Source organism: Excalfactoria chinensis, chromosome 9 (assembly GCF_039878825.1).
Source record: "Excalfactoria chinensis isolate bCotChi1 chromosome 9, bCotChi1.hap2, whole genome shotgun sequence".
NCBI classification, from domain to species: domain Eukaryota; kingdom Metazoa; phylum Chordata; class Aves; order Galliformes; family Phasianidae; genus Excalfactoria; species Excalfactoria chinensis.
The window spans coordinates 10,939,269-10,964,446 of NC_092833.1; the positions used below are offsets into that span (position 1 = coordinate 10,939,269).

The following is a 25,178-nucleotide window of genomic DNA, read 5'->3' on the forward strand; positions in this document are numbered from 1 at the left end:
GCTCGCTAAAGCAGCAATGATGCACTTACCAGCATCCAGGCAAGCTCCTGCACTAAATACGCTTCCCTCTCGCGCAGATCAAATTTGGAACAAGGTCCAGCAGCAAAAGAGAACTGAAAAGTGACCACAAGAAGCTTCCAAAACAAGAATGAAAAAAAAAACAAAAAACCCTTTAGTAAAGGAATTCAAATCCTGCTTCCACCAGACCCTGAGTCACCTCCCCTCCCTTGCAATAGATCAGAGCAATGGGTAAACATTTCCAAATATGGAGATCAAAACTCCGAAGGATGTCAAAAAAATCACCCTTCTTTGCCTGGCTTTGGCACGGGGACGACTTGCCCCTCTCAAGCCTGAATTCCAAACACTGAGCACATCACCATTGCTGACCCGAGCACAGTCTGAACCTGGGGCTGCGTGTTGCTGCCGCATCCTGCCTTATGCAGTTCCTGGCTCAATGTGTGACAACAGGCATTTCTGTCCCCTTCCAGAGATGAATAGAGAGACACAATAGGGGCAATTGCATTTGGAAACGTCTCTCTGATCCCTTACCTTACCAGAAATCCCAATAGGCAAATTCATGCTCTGTTTATAGTGACCAGAAAAGACAAGACCCAGCAAACAGCCCCATCCGATAGGGGCATCAGGCCAACCCAGCCAGTAAGGCACAATCAGGACTGCACATGGCCTTGAGGTCCTGCTCCTTCTGCTCAGCTGCGACAGGAAAAAGCTCTCCTCATCTGATTCAGCCAGTCAAGTCTTTGCAAAAAGCACATAGTTGCTCCTCTGGAGAGGAACATGTCCTGGACAAGCAAAGATCTCCCTGCACCTAAAAAGAGCTCCAGGACAACAGCATCCCCAGATTCCAAAGCCATTCTTCCAGACCATAATCAAAAGCCTCTCTGTCCCAACAAGGAGCCCCCCAGGTTTCAAGAGAAAAGGCTCACTGCTACCTGGGCAGAGATGTATAATGCAGGGATGTCACAGCAGACGGGCGCAGATTAACACCGTACTTCTCCACTCCAAGTACTTCTCCACTCCAAGAGCAACGCTAAGCAAGGTGGGGAGGCAGACATTTTGCTTCCAGGGCAGAGCCTGTCCTCACACAAAATCTATTCACTCCTACCATTTGGCACAGCATGGCCCTCTCCCATCTGCCTGCAGTTGCCCTGAGCCAACCTGCAGCCCAGCAGGAGGGGAACGTGCCCAACAACACAACAAAACCTTCCCAGCCCCTCTGCCCCAGCAGCCTCTCGGTAGCTGCAGCCAGAAACACAGCACTGAAGAATGTGCAAATTGGGACATTTTCAAGGGGAACAGACTGCCCAGGCAGTGCTACCAGAGTGATTCCTCAGCACCACCCACAAGATGCTATTGAATTTGTAGGAAAGGAATTCCAAAGCTGACTCTGCCCATGTATGGCCACAAAAAGCAGTAAAAAAAAAACAACCCAAAAGTGTCATTACGGCACATCTGGCTTTCACTGATACCAAAGCAGAAACTGCAGGAGAAGCCAAAACCCTGCAGAAAGAGAAGCTGCACGTTTAGCTCCAGCAACAGGAGTCATAGCCCGAGACAGTGTGAGGTTAGTCCCTGACGCCACAGGTGACAGGAACCATCTAAACCTGTGCATCACAAGGAAACAAAGCCTTCTCCCTTCTGAAATAAAAACATTTAACTCAGTCATCTGTCGCTTCCGCTGCAAAAAGTAAACCTTACAATGCAGCACAGCACATGTCCTTACAGTCAGTTATAGAGGCAGCTCTGAATAGCCAACAGCTCAGGTGGCACTGAGTGGCACAGCCAGGCAATGCCAGCACACCATATTCCCAAAACACAGGCTGGGACCAACTCTCTGTGGGCAGCTAATCAATTACACTCCTTAAACCCCTAAAACCATTCCCCAGAGCCATTTGTCCCACCAAGCCGGTAGGAAGAACGTCCTCCATGGTCAGAAATGGAGATTTTTTGGGCACTGCAGCCACCGTGGCAAAAGATGCTCCAAAACCATGGTGAGATGAGTCGTAAATGTGCCCGGGAAAGTTTTGCCAACTCAGACATTTTCAGCCCCTCATAAAAAGACGAGTCCTAGGTATTGTCAGTGCCAGGAGAAATGGCAGGATGAAGCAGGAGGAAGGTAAGGAAGGGAACAAAAAAGCATCCTGGGAACACACCAATCCCTACTGCTCTGGGCTCCCACAGCACTATTGGAGCCAGGACCTCCTTAACAGTTAAATGCCACTACGTTGCCTGCCCTTCCAGCAGGGGAAATATCAGCTGTGTCAGCTTGAGAGGCAAAGGGCTTACTGAACCGGAGAGGAATGCAGGCGGCAGTGGCACACACTGGGGACAGAGAAATGAAACCCCAGGGAAGGCTGTTAACTGCTGCTGCCTTTGCACAGGGGTCAGGCGAGGTACGCTTTATGGCTCCTGGGGCTGAAGCCTGGTTGTGTGACCTTAGCAGGACTCCCATGCCAGAAATGAATATCGCTGTTAGAGGAGCTGGGGGCACTGGGACTGAGCACACAAGGATAAGGCAGATCCTGGCAGACAGCCTGGTGCAACCCTTCTACGCCCAGAGCCTGGGAGAGGGTGCTGCAGCCTCATGGAGACAGTGCCAGGGATGGGAGACAACAGCAACCCAGTATCCACAAGTAAGGATCTGTGTTCCCTCCAACAGCATCTGCTGATTGCAGACCCTCTATGTGGCATTAGGATGTCTCTTCGGGTGCCCAATAGTATCAGTATTATGACTTCTCTCACTATTGTGCTTAAACATTGGTACCCAAGCATGAGCTGAGTCCAGTGCCTCTGTTTAAGAGCACCTTTCATTCCGAATGAGAGAGTGATACGTCATTTGGGCATACCTGTGTACCACCACAGCTGAACCAGTGAGCTCCCAGCTGCACCACCACTCCCTCTTCTTGCCACCCAATCCTCCAGGGTAAAAGCTCAGGGGTCTGGGAATAAAATCTAACCCAAGCCTCCTGCACAGCAGCACAGCTCGTTATCACTTGGACGCTGGGTCAGGTGTGACCAATTTCATTTAAAGAGCATTACAAAAGCAGGACTCCCAGAATATTTGATTCGTACAAATGTCTTGAAGAGGCTGAAAGCACAACTTGCACAACGGACGTAGCACGAGGACTGCTGCACCATCACTGAGATACATACACCTACAACCCCCTCCCGCAGCACGCACAAAAGCACGCTTAGGACTTGCAAGCTGGAGTCCTACACAGCCAAAAGTTAACACAAACGTTTGGGACAGTTCCACTTTGCAGGCACAGGCAAAAACCAGGTGTAAGGGAATAAATATAGAAAGTATGGCAGGCAAAGCAGGTGCTGGCTTGTAAAACCTTGGCCAGAAAGGCTCCCGAGGAGGTTGAATCTGGTAGCCTTGCAACAGCTTCACAGAGACACAGAAGAGACAGAAAAAGAAAAAAAAAAGAACATGAATGCATATGCATTCCTTATTGCCATATATAGTATATACAGACATTTGGTATATACACCCTCAAGCTCTCACATGTCATCACAGAGTATATACTACATACTCATTGCACATCCTTGGTTCCATGTGCCTAGATCTGTACTGCACCCGTGTATGTATATACATGTCTATATGCATTTCTTATGCACGTGTTTGTCAGCACACCCAACCGCCAGCCATGAACGTGTGCTGCCACACAACACAGCATATCCACAGCCTCAACACTCACAGCCTCTCGTTGGTGCTGAGCTCCTTCTGTCCCATCTCTCACTGAGCAAACAACACAAGGAAATCACCATTCTTCCCCATTTCCTAGTGCTCCCAACCCCTCCACACTCAGTTAAAAGACTTTTCTCCCCTAAAAGAGTCACAAACAATATGCTCCTGTCAGAAAAAAGCCACAATTCCTGCTGAGAAGTCGCCCCATATGTCTGTGAAACATGGTTTTACATACCAGCTCCCGCACTGCACAGCCTTGCTGGTGGGATCAACTTGGAGCAGGGCTTCTGGAGACACTCAGGGTGCTGCTGGAGTCACGACTTCAGGTTTCTTTCACAGCCCTGTGAAGGGAGAGAGAGTTACTGTGTGATACATTCCGGGTGGGCTTCAGACGGCTCTTCTCTAAAGCTTGCAACTTAACCCACACAACTTCTGGGAAATGGAGCGTTTTCCTTCCCCAGCCTCCATACTTCTTCACTGCTTTACAGCAGCCACCCTCTGTGCCCCATCAAACCAAGCAGCACCACCTCTGATTTCTGAGCTTTAAGGTGCCACACTAGGAACGTAACAAGATGTGACAATCTGTATAGGTAAGGATGCAAGGCTGTACAAGACATAAAATGAAGCACAAAATGCGAGAAACAGCTTAAAGTCTGTCCTTTGAGCCAACAGAAGAGGTAGGAGGTATTATTCCTGGTTTGAAGCTCATGGGATTTGCTGTTACTTTAACTGAGTTGCTGCTGTTTCCCTGTGTGGCAGACGCAGGTAGAGCAGAGGTCAGTCCACCATTGGCCAGGCCAAACAAGAGGCACCCTGCACACACAAAACAGGACACACTGCTGAGTGCATCCACAGAGATAGGCAGCATCTGAACCATGCACTCCTTCCTGCCCCTGCCCAGCATCTCATTCCAGCCACAACCCCAGCACTCCAACATCCCCGTTCCTGTTGATGACAGTGCAGGGATATGTCGTTATTACACATCAACACACAAAAAAACCTGCTGCTGTTTGCTGCTCTAACGATGGAACCACTCTGTTCAGTCTGGTGCTTGCTTTGCCTGCACTGCTCGTAAGGATGTGTGTGAGTCCACAAGTCCACCACCAACATACAGCAGAACACACTGCCCAAGTCTCTGAGCAGTGGTACATCTCCATCACACCGATGCCACAAGAGCTCTCTGATGTCCAACCCGACCCTGTTGGCATCTCCCCAGCTCACCCCCATGAGACCCTCTGTTGGAGTCAGCCCACAGGGCGCAGATGTAGGTAGGGCAGGCATAGAAGTCCCTGAGAGCCTTTGGGTGCAATGAGGACAAACAGGACCAGAAATAGCAGTGGCCTCTCCCACTCACCACAGGCCTGGGGATGAAAATGAGTTACCGCACAGTTTTATTGCTACTGAATTCAGCCACGGAGCAACTTCTCTTCATCCATCAAGGAGGAGACAAGCACAAGCAAATATTATGGTTGCGCAAGTTTACTTTTCATTTTTAAATGATGTAGAGTTATACACAATTTAGGTCCTTCCCACAGGCTCCTGGCAATAAGCCCTTCGGTCTTATCTGCAAAGGCAGAAGACAACAACATTCCCCTCTGATTCCAACACTGCTTCAATTCAATCCACAACAGCACCTCTGGGAGCTCCAGGTAAAACAATATTTTGGGATCCAACCTGTGTTTCGAAGACCTTGGCTCAGGTTTGTCTTTCAGCGAGTTTAACTCAAGAAATGTTTATCAGATCAGTTACAGGATGCCAGCAGACTCAGCTCACTGACCCACACCCTCTCCTCCCTGCTGCGGCTGTCCCCATTGCTTATCCCACTGCGTGGCCATAAGCTTGCAGCAAACCTACTCCTGCCCGCCTTGGCTCTCCCAGGCTCATGGCTACCCACGTCCCAGAGCTGATGTGGAGCCACAGGACTGCAAGGGGTAACAGCAGAAAGTCCCTTTGGTAGCACAGCTCTGCAGAACACAGCTCCCATCTGGCAGAAGCCAGCACAGCGGTGTGCCCATGCCTTCAGAGCAGCAGCTGCAGAGACAGACTTCCCAGTCCAGGCACATGGATGCGCACACATGTGCATCTCTATTTTTATGCTTACTGCAGTACAGACCACTTATTTTAATGCACCCTCAAGCATTTCAACAGGCAGTTTGTCATTTAAAAGCATTTGAAAGCAAAGCCAAACAGCAGGAATCAGTCGGCGTGGTCAAAGCACCGAGCAGTCCCTGAACAAAGTACTGGAACAGGGACTTATTAAAAGAACGACTTTCACAAAATACTTCTGTTGCCCTTCTTTTTTGTCCCCCCAACTGGCTAAATTTAAGGTACAGCTCACAAAAACCTGCTCAGAAGTTATAAAGCCATCCCAAAACAAAGGTGAAAAGAGACCTAAATCCCGAGATGCGATGACCAGAAGCAGCCCATGCACTACTGCTGGTTCCAATGCTGTGCCACTGACAGCACAGATCAACACCTCGCGATAAAAAACACCTTCGTTTAAAGCACAAGAACAATACACAGAGCAAGGCTTCCTGTTTGCTGATCTACCTTTAAACCTGGTTTACGCTTGAAAGTCATATGAGTGCCCTGAGTTCAATTCCTACTATTGTTTTCTTAAATCAATACTGTTATACGTGTAGAAGCTGCAGCCTGAACACCAATACAGCTTTAGCGGTCTCACATTGGGAAGCTCAGTCTCAGCCTGAGCACTACGAGGAAAATTGAAGTTGTAACTGTTCTGGTCACCAGTTTTCAAGCACTGACAAGTTCAGAGAGTCAGCCACCAGCAAGGCCTGACAGGGCTCTGCTCCTGTAGGGCTGGCAGGTACATGTACAGGTCCCCACATGACAACCCCACTCAATCTGACCTTTTCATTTTAAATGAAAAGCACTTAAAAGCCTGCACTGCTTTGACATACGCATTTTCCCACACGGTGCCAATATTTGTTGCGTGCTGGCCGAAGTCCCCAGCTTAGAAATCTCAAGTTATTTCCTTTGCTCCAGCAGTTCTGACCATCACTGGTCAAGCTACCCAAGCTCCCCATGCACTGCACAGGTAGGACAACAAGAGCCTTCCTATAAAAAACCTCATCTTGAAATCCTACACTGACTTAAAACCCAGGTTATATGCACAGGAAGCTCTACACCTGAACACGTGAGATACACACATCACAGGAGGTATACAGAAGGAGATACAGACCCATCTTTCTAACACAGGACAGATGCCTGCAGGATCTCTATCAGCTTTCTGTGCTTACTTGTTCCCGTGCTTCTCAGGTTTCATTTATTAAAGTGCTCAATTCAAAAGAACACTGCTGAAGCTATCTAACACAAAGATCATGCAAGATAACTAAAGCAGGAGACATTTCCTCTTTGCTGCTCTTCAGCATTGCCAGCAGCAGTGCCTGCTCAGAAATTCACCAGTACACACACCGACAACTAATGGGCCCAGCTGCCGCCTTTACTTGGAGGCCGGATCCTGTGATGGTGTAAAGCAACAAGCATGCCATGCAAATGTGGAGTTTTGTTCTATGGGGAAGCACGTGCCCTTGTTATTTTTTGAACTGTCCTCAGCCGTGTGCTGCCTGCAAATCTGCCACCACCACACGTGTCAAAACAGGCAATCATGGGACTTATCACTTCCAAACCCCTGGTCCTGGTTGCAGCAGGGACTGTCAGCACCAGCTGTGATGGAAAGATAGCAGCAACCAAACAGCAAACCTGCAGGCTGTAGAGCAGGGGAGACTATTCTAGCATGCTCCTTCAGGCACAGTGGGGCTGGATCCAGCTTCCTCAGATAGACTGCAATATTAAAACACATGGGAAGTTACTCAGGCATGACATGTTTAGGTAGTAGACAAGGAAGCTGCGTGCAGCTGTCCCTGCAGTGCCCCAATGGCTACCAGCTGGGGCAAGTGGGCAACAGCGTATGGATGGCAAGTGTAATGCAATAACGAGATGATAAGAGCGGGGTGGCAAAGTCTTTGACTACAGCAAATGAGAACAAGCCCAAATGCAGCAGCTATGGATACAGAAATGAAGGAAAAGAGCTGTTTACCTTTAGAAGGCCACAGGTAGTCAGGGATCTCCAGCAAGAGATGCCCTCACCTCCACTGCCAACACATAAATCAAGTCTGGGAATGAGTGAATCCAGGCTCCATCCCTTCCAGTCACTCAGGTACACAGCTTACCGTGAGCTCCCCTGGGTCAGCCCTGCCTTCCCACCAGGTGCTTGATCATTGTTTCAGGCTGTATCTTAGCATTCCTGCTACAGCAACCCAGCAGCAGGAGCAGCCAAAGCACAGCCCTGTTATCTTAAACACACAAAGAGATGGAAAGGAAAGAAGGATGGCTAAGGAATGTGAGGAATCCATGTGCCCATGCCAGAAAGCCCATTGGTCCCACACGGGAATGACCTTTCAGCAGTTCCCTGTGCTGCCAGCTGTGATTTACAGGTCCATAACACACACAAGGACTGGACCCTGTATTTTCAAGCACAGGCTGCTGGCCTCATGCTGTTTGCATTCCTGGAAGTGGAAGATTTTCAGAGCAGCTTCATTGATCACCCCCCGCACGCATCGTTTGCTGTCTGCATTTTGCTAAGCCCCATTGGCGAGACTTGGAGCAAAAGGGGGGCAGTTCACTTTCTCACTTGAATGCACCCCAGCTTCTTGATCAAAAAAGGATAATTGATTTCACTTTCGTTCTCATGCAGTATAAGAGCACCATAGAGCCAGGGTTTCAAACAAAGGATAACGTTTTGCAATTCAAAAGCAAAAAAATGCCATTCTTTTCCCCCAGGATGAGGCCAGTCTCACCAGGCAGCCCCAGCAGAACGCTGCTCATCTCCCAAGTCTGAGGTCAGACCAACAGTGACCAAGTGCACAAGGAAGCAGAGGACAAACACTGCATCCCAGCTCCTGGAGACAGAAAGCATCTGGCTGCACCCAGTCTCAGCTCAGGGTCCCCTGCAGCCCATATTCAGACTGAAATCCCACAGCACAGAGACAGCATTGCTGTGCCCATTTGCTGTCAGTGATGTCACTTATGATAACAGCAGCAAAAACAGAAGCTAAATGTTATCATAAAGTACTATCTTCCTTTGTCCATTTGGGATTTAAATGGCAAGAATTTAGGGTAAGGGTCACACCGTAATTAAACCCCTGGCATTACTCTTCTTAAAACCCTTGGCAAATGCAACCTTGACAGCCCTGAGTCGACCAGAGGCTCTCTGTGGTTCAAGGCTTTCATTTCACCCAATTTCTGCCAGGTCATTTGAGAACTGCTACAGCTACTGAGCAGCCAGCTGGACTCCCCACCAGCATGCCCACTTGCAAGCATTACAATCCATCACAATGTTTATAAAAGAACAGTAATGTAGGACCAGCAAATCTCTCCATCTGGCTTAGAACAGTCCATTCCCTTCACACCCCCATCTCCACAGACCCCTGAGCATGAGTTGTCTTCTTTCATTTTCATCTTACTAGCAAACTTCTATAGTTTCAGACTTGGAAGGAACACTTTCAGCTGGGCTTACAACATCTGTGTTAAGAAAAAGAACAGTTTCTTAGTGCAGTTGCTCCACCAACCTTCTTTCCAAAGATGATGGATGAAGAAGCTGAGGACACCTATTGCTCCAAAGATAGAAACAAAGAGGGAGAAAAAAACAATGGGGCAGAGAGGGAAAGGTTGAAATGGAAGCGAGGACCAGCAGCCTTATCACCGAGTGCTTCTCATGAAAACATGTTTGCTTTCAACAAATGTTACCATCACAAATGGAAAAATAAGATGGTGAACTTTTTTGCTTTACAGAACTAGGACCGAGCTGTAAGCTGACGCTGCCTGCAGAAAACTCAATCTTGACAAAAAGTCATTGATACCAAATATAGATAGAAAATCTGGAGAAATCCTGACGAGCACTACTAACTACTCTTCCTGCATTTCAAAGCTAGGAGGAGCACAGGTGTCTGTAGACGCATCCACCCTTTGAACAAGAAAGTACAACTACTTCCATTATAAATGAGGACTGAGACATAAAGAAAATCTATTAAAAGGCTCTTTCGGTTGAGACTGCCCCAGCTGCAGTCAGAATACAGGTCTCTCATTGCATTAGACCCTTTGGAGGCAGTTCTTCAGACCATGCTGTACCAATGCACTTCTCCCTGCTGCCACAGAGCCCAAGTTCCAGTGTGGGGTTGGTGAGGAAAAGTAAGGACAAAGCCCACATGTGGTGTCTGTCCACCTCTTCTCACCAAGAGGACACCAGAGCATCATCCCCCACCACCCCAGGGCGCACAAGCCTCAGTCCAGCATCAACAGCTAAATTAAGGTGCCGCATGATATCTCAAAAACAAAAACAATGGGAGCTCAATTTAGGTCACGGCGTTACAATGGAAAGGAAATGTGATCCTAATCCCCTGGCTCAGCACTCCTGTGAACACACCGTCCCATAGCATGGCTGTCAGACACGCATTTATCTTAACACAACAGCCTGAGCACCTGCCTGCATGAACACAGCTCCAGGCCCGTCTCCTACGTGTCAGTCAGGGAGCCACTGTTGCATCATACAGCAGTGGGGACAGCAGGGCCAGGAGCCCCTACACACACCTGTGATGCACTGGTTGCATAGCACCAGCTCTGTCTGCACTCCTGTCTTCCTGCTGGGCAAATAGGGCTCAAGTTCAAGCTCCAATAGACCCAAAGCCCCATGAAATAGAAGTGACCTCACAGGCTTCCACGGGAATGCTGCCATTTATCCTCCTGCCAGTGGAGTAAAGAATGGGTTGCAGTTATAACACAACTTCTTTCTGCATGGTAAATGCAGATATTACTGTTTTCTTCCTCTCCTCTGTGCTATTTTACCTTGACCTAGAGAAGTAGATATGCTGGATTTGTACATTTCCTTTGTGCTCGATACAAACAGTGGCTATAGCAGCCACACTCCTGGACCTGCACAACTCAGTTCACTTTGTCTTCCTGCTTCTCCAAGAACAAGGCTTTTGGTTTGCAGAATGGTGAAGTTATCAATGCACAGAACCACAAAGGTTGGAAAAGACCACTCATATAATCCAACTGTCGACCCATCACCACCATGCCCACTAACCACGTCCCTAAGACATCTCAACTTCTCTCAGCTCCCCCACTGGTATTCACAGGCAGAGATCCCACATCTGCCCACGTAGCTGACATTTTCTCAGCACAAAGTTCCCTTGACCACTAATTCTCCACGTTCTTCCAAGAGAATGCCGCACCAATTTTCTCCAGCCTGATGTACCTGAGCACAGAAAAAGCACAGCCTGCTTTGTCTCACATGCCAGCACTGCGTGGGTGCAACATCACACCATGGTGTGAAACATTTTGAGACCAAGGAAAGTCTCTTCAAACCTTCTTCCATCTCGCTGGTGTGATTCACAAGAGCACCAGGCAGCGTAACGCTGCAGTCGTACCTGTCCTCACCACTCCTACTCCACCATACTGAGCTTGTCAACAGGAATTCCATCACTGGCACTGAAGCCAGCACTTCATTTATCAAACCAAGTGGTTTGTTTGTTGCTTTTGTTAACACCAAAACAAAAAAAGAAAAAAAAAAAAGAAAGAAAAAAGAGAGAAAAATAGAAAGGAACTGCAGGAACTTCTGGAGACAAGGATCTCTCTATCAGACTGGCCAGCTGAAGTTTTCAAAGACTCACTTGGCACAGCACCACATCAGCTGGCATCCGACATGCAAACAAGTGAGACCAGCTCACACCAGCCATCCACCAGGCTCCAGGAGAGGTAGCTATTGCAGTCAAGAGGAAAGAAGGAGAAAAATTCACAGTGCATCCATCACAAGAGGTATGGCCACATGCCTGGTCATCACCCATGAAGGGCACAAAGAATAAAGTCATGCAGGAAAAAAGCATTTCTGTGAGCAACACTGTCAGAGAGCAGAGGCCACGCACACGCACAGTCACAGGACTGACCATGCAGCACTGAGAGATACCACACAGCCTTCAGTCCAGAAACAGGAGACATCTGTGGGGGAAGAGCTGGCAAGGGAAGACAGTTTCCTATGAAACCAGCAAGACTGCACATTGCAGAGGCTCACAGCAGCCTTGCATAAGTCATTTGCCCATAGCCACCATATATATCCAGTTACAACTCCCAAAAACACAGCTGACTCGATCACCAGCCTTTATCAGCATTCACAGAGACCAGAGAAGGTCAACAGAGTCATCATCCAGGAACAGAAAACAAGCACAGTGAGCTCAATGGGAACTTGACAGGACAAGAATGACTGCAGTCACGGAGGAGCGAGAAGAGTTCACAAGCCTGGCCCTCTTTTGCTGAGGCTCTCAAAGAAGACAAAACCCCTGACCTTTGATTAAACTACGCTACTCTCAGAAGAGGGGGTGGTTTAGGGGCCCAGGGATTCAATAAGAAACTATTTATCTCAAGGTCATGGGTTCATCCCCTCTCCAAGTTCTTTCTGCTTAGTCAATTAAAAGAGGGGACTCAATCTGCATTAAAAAACCTGTCACTAAGGGCACAGATACTGCCTGGTGAAACAGGCAGATTAAGAAGATACAGCAGGTTTGCAGCTCCTTGCAATCACAGCAATGCTGGGAACGCTCCCAGTGCAGAACACAGCCTGCTTTTGTGCCCAGAGCAGCAAAGAACAGTAATGGACCACCAGCAGGGCCTCCTGCACCAGCCGACATCCCCACAAAGAGCACTGTGCATGGGACTGATCCTGCTCTGGCCTCCAAGCCTGGTCCAGTGAGACTCATAGCACCCCTGAGGTCATGGTGGGGATGGGGAGCCTTTGCCACCTGTAGTGCAAACACAGGGGACCAGACATCTTTCAGTCCTCAGCCTTGTGGTGCTACAGGACACTCTCACACAACCCCCAGAAGGGGCTCTATGAGCCTTCTCTGCGGCTGCCTTGCTCTCCAGCCCTTCCAACAACACATGCAGAGAGAGCAGGGAGGAGAAGACACCTCTCACTACACCACTGGGCCCAGAGCAGTGTGTAAATCAAAGTTAATGCATATCTGAAACCAAACTATCTAGGAACTCCAGCTGCTGCATTCAGAGTTCCTGGTAATGAGTGTAGTCAAAACCTTTTCTTATTTTCTAACCCAGTAAAAGCAGAGACTAAATATGCTCCAGCACGTGGGGTGCACACGCACCTCTCCTGCTTTCAATAGCTTCCCACCAAGAAAATCCAATCCCCCCTAAAAAAGTTGCTTTGTGGTTTCATAACATTTTTACATCTCTGTGCTTTTTTCCCTATTTTTCCTTTCATCCAGAAGCAACTTTCAGCAGAGAAAGGATTCAAGCACAAACTCACAGCCGCTCTGACACCAAGACCTGTCCCTCCTTTAGTCAAGGGAATGAGCTCCCCGTGCATCACGGCTGGTGTGAGTAAAACGGTGAAATGGAGGAGCCTGGAAACAAGTGGGAAGCAAGTAGAGCTCCCTCCCACTTCCTATGGAGGGTAATTATTGCAGGGAGAACCACACATCCTTTTGGCTTTTAGTTAGTGGCAACCCAAGTCAACCTCGGCTCATACTAGTGAGAAACTGTTAGGGGCTATGGATCTGCAGCCAAGGAAAACAAATCTGCACCGGTCCTTCACCCCAAGAATAACTTCTGATTGTCAAATACAGTTACCAGGGGAATGAATAGATCCTCCTGCAAGCACCTCAGTCAATTAAACTAATGCAGACAAAAAGGCCAGGCAGTGGTGGCAGCAGAAAGCACACGGCGAGTCAGATGCACAGGCCTGGCAAACAGGGAGCACCAGGAGCAGGTTCAGAATGATGATGGAGATCAGCAGCCCACAGCCACTGTGCTACCAGAACACACTGCAAGCTTCTCCACGGGATGTTGAGAAGCAAAAACTGATATCCTGAGCTGCAATTCATACTTGGCAGAGAATGGCAAAGATCTGAGTGAGGAAACACCTACAAAAAGACCTCGATCAGCAATTCAGAACTGTCCCATTGCTGCCCCACACTCCACTCAGCAGCCTTATAATCCTGCCTGAAACTCAGGGCACAAATCACCACAAAACAGAAGCTGGGAGTAACAAGTACAACCCTTGGCCCATTTGGAACATGAAAGCCAAACACCTAAAGCATCGTGAGCATCTTCCTAAGCACCCACCAAAAACAAAAAAATCCAGTTACAGCAGGAATTTGCTTTCGGTCCCGTTGCTCCTTGCAGATGGGGCACTAACAATCCGCACAGCACGAGGATGACTCTTTTTTCCCTTGTGCAGCTAAATTTTATTAAGAAGATAGGTAAGGATCTTGGAGGCTACACTGAGTTACAGAGCTTTCCCTATTCCTTGCTTTTCTGTGATGTGCCACAGCTTCATACTCTCGGAAAACAATCAGCCAAACACCCAAAGTCCCCTTAAAAAGTAGGGGAAATCAAAGCAGCAGGGAGGCAAGGCAGCAAACAAAATCCACTAGTACCTCCTTTTAACTGGGTTTTAACCAGGTGTGTATGTGCATATCCAGGTCTAAATCCCACCTCCCCCCTCAAAAACTGAAGGAAGTTCTGCTGTGGTTGGTACAGCCCAATGTCACCAAGGCAGAGCTATGCAAAGCTGAGCTCACACTGCTGTGGACGTGTCCCAGCTCAGATGTGCTCCTCTAACAGGTGTTGCTTGGATCCCAGGAATCTCTCTAGCAAAGTGCAACGCTATTTAACTTCCTCATGAGCTCAGGATGCTGCCAAACATCTGCTGTGATTAGCTGGTCTGTGTTTGTGAAGTGCACACAAAAGTTATCATAAGGAAGGAACTGGCTTATTTATGGATGTGAATGCTGGACCATGACCTAAACCCACATTCAGTATTTGCACATGTAGCCTTATCTCCCCTGCCAGATTTCACCGTCTGAAGCAAGGATGGAGGCATGAGGTGCTGCCTTGAGTACTCTCAGCCAGCAGGTCTCCTGCAGGCTCAAATAAGCCACACTGCAATTGATGAGCCACCCAAACTCCTGCTGGCAGGGGACTTTGCATCAGGTTACACATTACTCTTGGGTGTCCCTCCCTCCCACAAAGGCCTCCGGTGACTAAGTGCTGAGGAATGAGACAGAGGAGTGAGCACAGCTCAGGAGCCACCATAAAGAGCACTGCAGGAGCCAAGCTCCCCAAGACGACAGCAAAGAGCCCAAGTATGTTCTAAATGGACCAGGGCAACTTTGTGATAAGAGTTATATACACTAATTGCCTGCAACAGCACAACCACCAGCACCTTATGTGACTTAGAATAAGACTTACATGACTCAGAATTGCTTTGCATCACACTACAAGTCCTAGATGTACAGCGCTGCTCTGCCAGAAGCTGCTGCTCTCCTTTCCACCGCAGATACATTTCAGTACATTATCAGGTCTCCATCTTAGTCACATTCTGTTAACACACACTTCTGACATCCTTTTCATCTTCCTCCATAACCAAACTCTGTCCCTGTGTCAAACTCTCTGCCCTCCTACCAGCACTCTCTGGGTTATCTTCAGCTCCCAGGGCTGGAGCTCAGCAGACCCCACTGCAGGCACAGCCTCTGCTTGGGTTCCTGGGACTTCCAACACCCACAGCTTGGAGAGCTCACTGCCCTCCTCTGGATTACAACCAAGAGGCTACAGTTCACAGTTTGAGATACAGACAACACAAGACAACAGTGTCCATGGAATAGGGAAGCAAAACAAAGAGAAGGGTGAGCAGGAGTCCTCAAACATAGCAACACCACGTCCAGAATTTCTCATGCCATTCATGAGAAGGATAGGCCTTGTCTTGTTCTGGAGATCAAATGTGTTTGCAATCATCTCTGTTACACCTCCAGTAGAATGTGCACAGCTAAAATACACAGGAAATATTCCTGTCCTAAAAGGTGCTTCCACCAGAACAGCTGGAATGAGACCAGATGGATCCAACGTGGGACTTCCTGATATACACAGCCAGCTTTGTACATCCAGATCCACCCATGAATGAGGGCACACACCCTTAACCAGGTATGAATCAAACCATCTGAGACATGAGAAATTTATCAAGAGCTGTTTTAAAAAAAAAAAACCCATAAGGTTGATCCTGCTTCACTGCAATCTACCTTCAAGGTACGGGGAGCAGCCCTGAACACAACAAACCTAGAGCCAGCAGATCACTTCTCTGAGAACCTCTTGGATGTGACAGCACAATCTGAGAGCTAAACCACCACCCCAGGCAGAGAAAGAAGGGTGCACACAGACCACAAGCACACTGCATGCAGGGAACTCAGCGGTGCAGGTATGGCACCTTGTGAGTGGTCTCACGCTCCCCATAGCAGGGCATAACGTGTGCAGGCAGCCATTGTAACATCCTGGAGCATGAATCATCTCTTTTTCACTCGGAGGTACATGGCAGTAAAGCAGTATAGAAGGCAGTGTAGAGATGACAGCCCATACCTACTCATAAATTAAAGGCAGGGGGTGGGGATCACAAACCAGCATACGCATGCCATAAGTACAACGAGGGATGTAAGCTGATCTCATGCAGAATAACTCACAAATAAAGAAGCTCTGCAAAGACCCCCGTGTGCAGTAAGGAAGTGAGCTCTGCTCTCACAGCTCCTCCCATTTTCCAGCTCTCTATTGATGATCACAGCCTCCACATGCACTCACACCCCAATTCCACAGCACTCCCCCACTCAGCAGAGTAAAACACGCTGTGCCAAGCAATGAAACAAGGAGCAGAAGCACTTCATGAGCTGCCATCCTTTACCAAGACACTCCAGACACCTGGGCAGGTGGAGTGCCTCAGAAAGGTGTGTTTGCTTGTATTGTTTTAAACTCAGCTGCTGCTATGGCCTCAGTCCCAACTGTCTACTCTGAAAGAGGACTTACATGCCAAGAAAGCTGCCTTTATCCCTACAGTAGCACAGAGGTGTGCCTAATGCCACTGCTAGAGGTATACGACTTATCTGCTGCACTCACAAGGTGATCTCCTGCACTGTATGAGGATGTCTATTGCAGTGAAGGTACTGCCATTCTGCATATCAGAGCACTGTTTCAGCAGAAAGGAAGCCAGACCTCTAGATAACATTAACCCTTTTGCTCACTGTTTCTTCCCAGTCTGTCTGCATTTGAAGCAAATTAGGATTCTGTTTCAGAAACACGCTCTAAACCCTTGCTTATCTTTAGGCACACAAGTAGCTGCAGAACATTCAGCTGGATTACTCATGCACTTGTATTTCAGACTTACTATGCAGAAGGTTCACCAAGCCTTCCTTAAATGGCAAAGATGCAGTGCTGTGTTTCCCAAGCACTGCTGTGCACATCCCCAGGAACTCTAGGACGGAGAGAATCCCCTGTGAACACGCCAAAACGGGACTGTGCTAAGGAAAGCAGAACAAGCATTGTGAGGACAGGCAGTGTTCCACAAAACATCCTGCTAAACAAGTGATGGAGAACCACTACAGCTCTAAAGGAAGCTTAAAATACCTTAAAATTGGTGGTTTTACTGTACACAAGAAAAAAAGCCACTGGAGAATATACAGCTGACAATGTAAAGCCTCCATTCCCCTTACTACACTCTGTGAAATACGTTACACAGAGATACCACCTGGACCTCAACCATTCTCATGGTCCACTTGTGGACCTCCCACTATCATAGTTTGGATTCAAAAGCACCCAAATGACAGAAGCAAAGACCAACCTCCATACTTAGCCAGGCACTTTGATTCCCACACACAGTCCTTGTCCCCCCCTCCCCCATCCCAGTCAAGGATGACAATAACGCATAGGAGGCTGGTACAAGTGGAAAAGATGAGGGAGATGGAGTGTAAAGTAAGTCCAAGTGCAATGCACAGTCCAGAGTAATCGTCAGAGTTGGGTGGAGAGATTCTAAATTCACTCTGTATTTATAAACTTCTTTTTTAATTATTTTTCTAGTTATCAGTTACAACTGCAAACCAAGGTGAGCAAACCTGATCTAAATGTCTTTTCTTCGTCCTGTACTTCAGCATCAGGGATGACGTGACTCTCAGCTTCTCTCCTCACCAAGCCTCAGTGCCCCATCAGTGAAATGGCGAGAATAACTTTCCTTCACCTCAGGAGGGCAACACAAAAATAGTCACCCCAACATGCAAAACGCTCCAATGAAAGAGCAAAGAGCACTCCAGAACAGCATAAAAAAGGAAATTAATAATCCCGCATTCAGCCTAGAGTTTGAATGGCACGCAATAAATAAGGCTTGGGGCCAGAAACTGCACAAAAAAGAAACCAAATAGCGGCTCGTTAAGCATCACCTTCCATTCTGAGCACCAAGAGTAGGTACTCCAGCAATTAAGTGCCTATATCATAATATCTAGTTGCAGGGGGGTCAAATTAAATGATGACCGATGACTCTCATCCCTGCATTTTGTAGTTTTGAAGTGCCTGGACTTTGCAACTTTACTATCATGATTTTAACCAAGTGTGTAGCTTGTAATTAACTACAGCATTGCCACATGGCTACTGCAATCGCTATCTGCTTGTCTTGTGAAATCCAGATTAAAGGCTTGTCTTGGCCACAGTAGTAGCTTGAGGTATCTCTCAAAATTGAGATCTCTCAAACCCATGAAAAGCCAATCAGTCTGCCTCAAGCCATGAGGTGCGTTCGCTTCAAGCCAGTTGATTTCCTTTGGGGCTGAGCTGAAACACAAACACGGCTGTTATCAGAGTAAGGCAGGGCAGATGTGCAGCCAGAGCTATGGCCGCTTAGCTGTTAATCCGGTCATCCTCCCAACCAGTCCCTGCTGTAACGTACTGAGACTCCTTGCCTTCACTCAAGCTTGCCTCATTAAGGAGAGTAATTCAAGTCTGTTAAGGTGAGGTAATAAGCTGCTGAAATAGAGAGAACTCCTTGGGGTTCAGGAGCCTGGCACACAGAAGATGCACACCCAGTGCCATACAGCACTCAGGGCACAACCAACACGGGAACTGCAGCAAGACTGGCTGCAAGTCACCCATGGAACACACCACCTTCTCTTCAGAAAACTGAGTTTCACAGAGCCAGCTTCATTGCTGAAAAAGCCCCAGAGGGTGAATTTTAAATAACTAAGGCACACAGCGGGACCGCTTTTACCTCCTTGTGCAAAGCACCTGGACCCACCCCACAGCCTCTTCTCAAACACAAGTCTGTATCGGTCTCCTCCATCCTCCCTGCCTTGCCCACCGGCCAGGCTGCCTGTCACCAAGCTGTGCAACCCTGGCAAAGGCTTCAGCTGGAGCAGCAATCAGGAGCCCAGGAGGAAAGAGGGAAGAACTGCAGCTCCTGACACTGATATCCACTGGCCTGAAGCAGGGGAAGGGGGGAGTTACAAATGGATGCATAAACAAGACCTGACTGTGTAATTCAGAGCTAACAGGGTAGTTTACTGAATGTTAATTAAATCCTCAGTGCCTGTTACCAACTGTGGAGATCAACTTATTTTTAAATTAAATAAGCAATAAATGCTTAGCTGAACTTCTATTAAATTTCACCCAGTCAATGAAGTATGTGGGGCTTTTAATAGACATTAAACAAGATAGTTATGGCAAGTTAGTTGATATTTTATTACCTTAAGATAATGGCCGTATTAAATCTCAACTAACCATTCCACTGGCGGCACAGTCATACAAGATTTGGTGGAAGTTTGCCTGCCTTGAAGCATCACTGGGCAGCGGCAGCAGGGAGAGGAAGGCAGCCAAGTGCTGAACGGCCCCTACTCAGAGGATGCTCAAGTGCATCAACCCACTTACGTGCAAAACGGGATCTCTCCAAGAGGAATAAACCCCAAAGAGCACCATCCACTTCACACCGAATCCCAACTGGCTTAACAATGGCAGAGACCCTCAAGCATCCCAACTCATAGAATCAGTAAGGCTGGAGAAGACCTTTAGGATCACCCAGTCCAACCATCAACCCATCGCCATCACACCCTCAGATCAAATAAAGTAACTATGGGGTTACTGAGGAATGACTGTATTATGAGTAGCCCTTGACACCACAAGGGAACCAATAAGCATCCTCACCAAGAAATGATCAAAACTTGTATTCTTTTCTACCAAAAGGTTATCAGCAGCCCACAACTCTACCGATGTTTGTTTTCCTTTCTTGAGCATATTGAGATAGTTTGGAAGCGCTTCTGAGTGACTCACACGTGTGTCACTGTCACCCACAGATTCCAACAACAGATACCGACAACCTAAAAGGATAGAGACTTGCTGACAGCTACTTAAAATGATCATTTCCATGCCAGCTCTCGCGCTTGCTCAGAACATGATTGAAACCAACTCTTTTGAGATTAAAGCAGTCTCCGCACTAAGGTGTCTCTACCAGTAACCTGAATCACAATGATTAAGCGTGGGTAGTGGGTTTTTTTCACGTTTGGTTAGAAACATTCTGAACTCTACCTGCTTGCCATGCCCAGAAGTAGGAGGAAGAGAAACAGCAGAGTCCATAGCACACAGCTAACCCCCATTCCTTGGGCAGGCGCGAGCTGTCAAAAGCTTGTTAACTCTGTGGGCTTTTTTTGGTCTGTGGTTTTTGGTTTGATTTGTTGTTTTCTTTTCTGTGTTTGTTTTTGTTTTACAAAACAAAACGCTCCTGACAATTAAGAGGAGTAAAACACTGAGCTCTTCTTACTTTACTGACACCGTCCTTCAGAGACACCCAGCGCACAAGTTGACTGCAACATCTGCCCTCCGACATCTCCTCTGGAACTGTTGTTTATAAGTTATTTCAAGTCCTGTATTTTCCTATAGGTAACCCACACTCTTTAAAGTTATTGTGCCTTCCAAATCAGTGTCTTTGGTAACCCACATCCTCAGATAAAATACGGTTTCCATCTCCCCCACTCTTGCCTGCTTTTCAAATGCGGCTGCAGTTCCAGTAAGATCTCTAGCTTTTAGCAGAACTGCCCTGCTGTGAGAGCAGATGATGATTTAGGGGGGTAAATCATTAGCTGAAAAAACGGTGAGAGTCTCACTGTCTTGTTCACATATGCACAAAGCAAGCACAGGTGCTGAATCCCAGACTTCTGGAAGATCATACAGACATGAATTTGCATTCATATTTCTTCCCTCAGACTTCATCTGTGTCTAAAAAATAACATGTCTTACAGACACGGGCATACCTAAAGGAAATGCACACTTCTACAGCACCTCCAAAACCTCTCAGTGCACCCTCAGGGATGAGCGTTTGGACTCCCGACATCTGAAGGGCTTCCTGAGGCTGCAGGGTGAAGGACCAGCCCATGGCTGAAACCCAGCTCAAAGCCCAGTGGCCAGGCAGGTTTATTAGGAGAAAGGCACTGCTGTGCGGTTCTACTGAGTTCACACTGTTTGCACAACCACAATGAGCAAGGAATGGAGAGACTGTTGTGGGCACCCTGAGGGTATGTGTTCCCACAGATGCATGGAAACTGTCTTACTGCAAACCACTTGTCATCCACCCAAGCTACTGCTTTTCTCCAGCTACAGCCAGCAAGAGATGCTTCACAGAAACCTATGTGAAGTGTTTGGGTTGTTTTTTTTTTGTTTCCAATTAGATGTTTATGATACAGAAGGCAACACTATTAACTGGCAAAGCACCTGATGGTCATACAACTGTCCTATCTTCTTTCCAGACTTGGCTCGATTCTTGCCCTCAGCCACATTCTGCATGATAAATCCAACCATTTAGTTACACATTACACAGAAAAGTGTTTACTTCTTTTCACTTTGAATCACCCAAACTTCACAAAGCAGAAAGGAATCACTCTCTGGATTTGTAAGCAAACATTATACAGTCAAACCCAATCAACAACATTAACAAACAAAGCAACAGTCAGGCACTGAAACGAAGTGACTGTTGTCTTCACATTGACCGCAGCCCTCCATACCGTAATTTGTACTATAAACTTTTAATTAAAAATATATACTGATGATCATTATATATTTAAAAGCACTTCAGCTCTAAGAGTGTAGCTGACACATTGCCTCAGTGCATTGCAAAACTCACTGCTCCAGCTCCAGAGCTTCACATCCTCAGGGAACATGAGCTGTGGCAAGCAGCATCCAACTGAATCCGCACTCACATCGTTTGGAAATGTGAATTACCAGAACTGGGAACTGGTGCAGCATAAGAGAGCAGCCCATCATCTCTCAGAAACATGGCACGGTTACTTAACGCGGCACTTTTTGATGTCCAGTTTGCTCTGGGAGGTTCCTGCACATGAACCTTTCTGTACCTCCACGATTGTTGGGATGTTGGACATGAAAACTACTCATTTCTCTGGACATGTCCTCCTTCCCCACCCAGGAGTTCATCCTGCTGCCCAGAAAGTCACTGCAGCCCACAGAGGACCTGTGTGTCCTCACAGCAGACACAACAGGCCTGGTTCTTGGGGAGGAAGCCCTAAAAACCACTCGGGTGCCCACTATGCACAGTAATCAACTCAAGGCTCAACTGACCGACCCATCACACCACCCTACCCATGACCTCCCTCCAGCCAAGAGCAGAAGGCCCACAGTGGCCTCCAGCTGCTCCAGAGCTCCACTCAGGAGCCCTCTTAACAAAACTCCAAGTGACCAAAAGAGGAGAATGAAGGAGCTAATAAACTCAGGATGAATTACTGTGGGTGGGCAGGGCGAGAGAGAGTGAGACAATGTTACATCTTTGTCCTCAGATGGATACATTTCCCGAGGAAAATCCCATCTCGTGGTGTGCTACTGAGCCTTGTCTGGGGCAGACCTGCTGCACACAGAAGCAGAAAGACTCTCCCATCCCCAGATCACACACACTGCTGCAGGCAGGACAGGGAGCAGCTGTTGGTAATGGGCAGATGAAACGCTGGGTCCCATTTGCAGCTCGAGGCATTTCCCTGCCTTCCTCAGACCCCATGCTGGTCATTGATTGTGTGCTTGCCAACACCTGCTACAGGACCCAGACTACAGGTGTCCAAGGAACTCCCCGATTTCTCAGATTTTGTCCAAAAATTTATTCCTGGAAAGTATAAGCATGAACTCTGCAGGAAATAGATCCAGGAAGCAAAGAACCTCTTCATTCTGGACTGTTTCACCAAAATTGAAGGCTTCTGTGTGAAACTATGCATTCCACATGGGTCACAACTATTTTCTGCACAGTACTGTGGATGTGTAGGAAGATGCATCAGCCAGCACGGTGGTTCCCATAAACTCTTAAAGCTTTTGTGTAACCAAATCACTTAGGTCAGAGACAGCCACCAAACAGGAACCTGAACCCCGAACCAAACAACGGGGGCCAATTTCACATGAATGTAGAAACCGAAAAGCCCGTATGAAAAGAAAGCAGCAGAAACCAACACTGTGTGCACCCATGGGGCCACGCTGCTCCTCGAGGTACACAGCAATTACAGCAGTTTTCTTCATCAACACCTCCTACTCGGGAAGCACTGCCTTGTCCCAAGCGCAGCCCCAGGGCGTGGAGAGTGCTCAGCTCTCCTGCACAATGGCAGGAATACGAGCTGTCTGTTTGAAAGGGGTGGGAAATGGGGGAGGAAAAAGGGGAAGGAAAAAAAAAAGGAAAAAAAAAAAAGGAAAAAAAAAAAAGCCCTTGAGTGACGTAAGGGTGTGGGCAATTTCTACAGTACTTACCTGTTGGGGAAGGGTGGGCCTCCCCTGGTGTATAAAAAGCTGCCAAGGCTTTGCTCAACTTGTTACTGACTACCGCCACCCGAGCGAAGGGCGGGGAGGGGGGGAGGGGGCATGGCGGCAACCCGACCAGGTGCACCTGCGGGCAGTCGGCGGGGGGGGAGGGGGCCGAACCGGGCCCAGGGAGGGGGCACTGGAGTCGGGGGGGGGGTCAAAGGGAGCTCCAGCCCCACCCGGAGCCGCTGCCGCGCTCGCCCCGGGCCAGAGGGGCCGCGGTGCCCCGGGCGTGGGGAGGAGCTAACCGTGGGACCCCCCTCCTCCCGTCCGGCGGAGCAACCCGCCCCGGCCGGGGGGGGCTCCAGCTGTTGCACAGCTGCCTCGGCGGGCGGGGATCGGGGGTTTGGGGGGGGGAGAGAGGAAGGGGTCAAGTTATTATTCGCAACAATACCTCAGGGGGGAGGAGGCAGCGGAGGCGAGCGCGGCGGCGGCAGCGGCGGGAGGAGGCGGCGGGGGTGGGCCTACAGGCGGGGCCGGGGTCGCGGTGGAGCTCCGGCCCGCCCCGCTCCGCCCCGGCTCGGCCGCGCTCCTCCCACGGCCCCCCACGGCCCCGCCGCCGGCCCCTTCCGCCCGCCGCCGGCGCCTTCCGCGCTCCGCTCCCCGTCTCCGGCCCGGCCCCTCCCGCGGGTCCCCCAGCCCCCACCGCGCCCCTCCGATCCCCGCCGTCCCCCTTCGGCTCTGTTTCACTCCGCCCTTCGCATCTCTTCCTTCGGTCTTTCCAGCCCTTTTGCATCCCCCCCACCCCCATCTCATGCCCCGTTCTCACCCCCGTGCCCCTTACCTCCCCTGCGGCGGAGGAGGTGGGCTGCAAGCCCCGAGCTCCCGGGGACACCCCCGAAACGAAAAGCGAAAGCGGCGGCCGCTGCCTCCCGCCCCGCCGGGCTGCTGCGCTCTGCCCGGGGCTGACGTCAAGGGCCCAAATTCCTGCCTTTCCCTGCAGGCAGATTTGTCCATGTAAGGGCTGGGGCCGGGGCTGGGGCGGCAGCTCGCGGCACCTCGGGGGTGGGGGAACGACGATGCCGCTCCGGTCCAGACCCTGCGAGCATCGCTCCCCCGCCCCGAAACTCGGGGGTAGGCCCTGGGGCGCCTGCAGTCCCTCGCCCAGCCCCGGGCAGAGCTGCCAGCGTTCAACTTCTCCTGGAGGAGTTTTGTGCTGCGGTTTTAGGGCTCTTTTCCTGACATGTTTTACTCTGTTCTTCCCCCATGCTGGGGAAGCGCACCAAGGTGGATGATGCTCAGGGTTACAAAGGTTCTATTGCCTGCTCGTAGATTCGATACAAAACCTAAGGAGATGGGGGAGGGAAACTGTGTTTACTGCTCTTTATTTCAGCTTGTTTTGTGGTTATTGATTAAAAACTGGAATTAAAGTAATTTAGATGTTGAGTGTGATTGTTTTTGTTATGGGTCTAGGTTGGGTTTGCAACTTTGTAGCCTGGGATCACGCTAGTCCTGAGGAGCAGGGGAAGGCAGAAGGGTTATGCTGTGTTCAGGGGCCCAGTGCCAAGCCTTACTCATTTGGAAAGAGAGCGCTGGATGAGTTTTTAAGCACTCTAAATGTATTTCACTTTGACAATCAAGAGCTCTGCTGTGTGCTTTCAGAAAGTGTTTACACTCTTACCCCATTACCAGCTTTAATGTCCGCAGTCACTGCTTAACATCCCCAGGAGAGAAAGTTTGCACATGAGAACCCAAAAAAGGACAATACACGCCTAAAAGGCTTCAGAAACCGAAGCTCGGAGTTCAAATCCAACCTCCTTCTTTCCCTTTCTGGTTGCTGAACTCTCCAAAACAAGGAGGTGCTCCCCAG

At 48.9% G+C, this 25,178-nt stretch overlaps 1 protein-coding gene across 7 annotated transcripts in view; it reads right to left on the reverse strand.

Moving 5' to 3' along the window:
- LPP (LIM domain containing preferred translocation partner in lipoma) overlaps positions 1–24,275 on the reverse strand; it is a 301,297-nt gene extending 277,022 nt beyond the window's left edge. Inside the window, exons 1-2 of one of the 7 annotated variants that reach the window (XM_072344422.1) lie at positions 24,153–24,275; positions 3,945–4,050 (exon numbers count right to left, since the gene is read on the reverse strand). The gene's annotated coding sequence lies outside the window, so the exon portion shown is untranslated. Of the gene's footprint in view, positions 1–29; positions 126–3,944; positions 4,051–7,432; positions 7,514–16,943; positions 17,025–22,436; positions 22,561–23,317; positions 23,414–23,762; positions 23,850–24,152 lie in introns of those variants that run through there. The other 6 variants (XM_072344423.1, XM_072344424.1, XM_072344427.1 and 3 more) reach the window with 6 other exon arrangements.
- Positions 24,276–25,178: the final 903 nt, after the last annotated feature.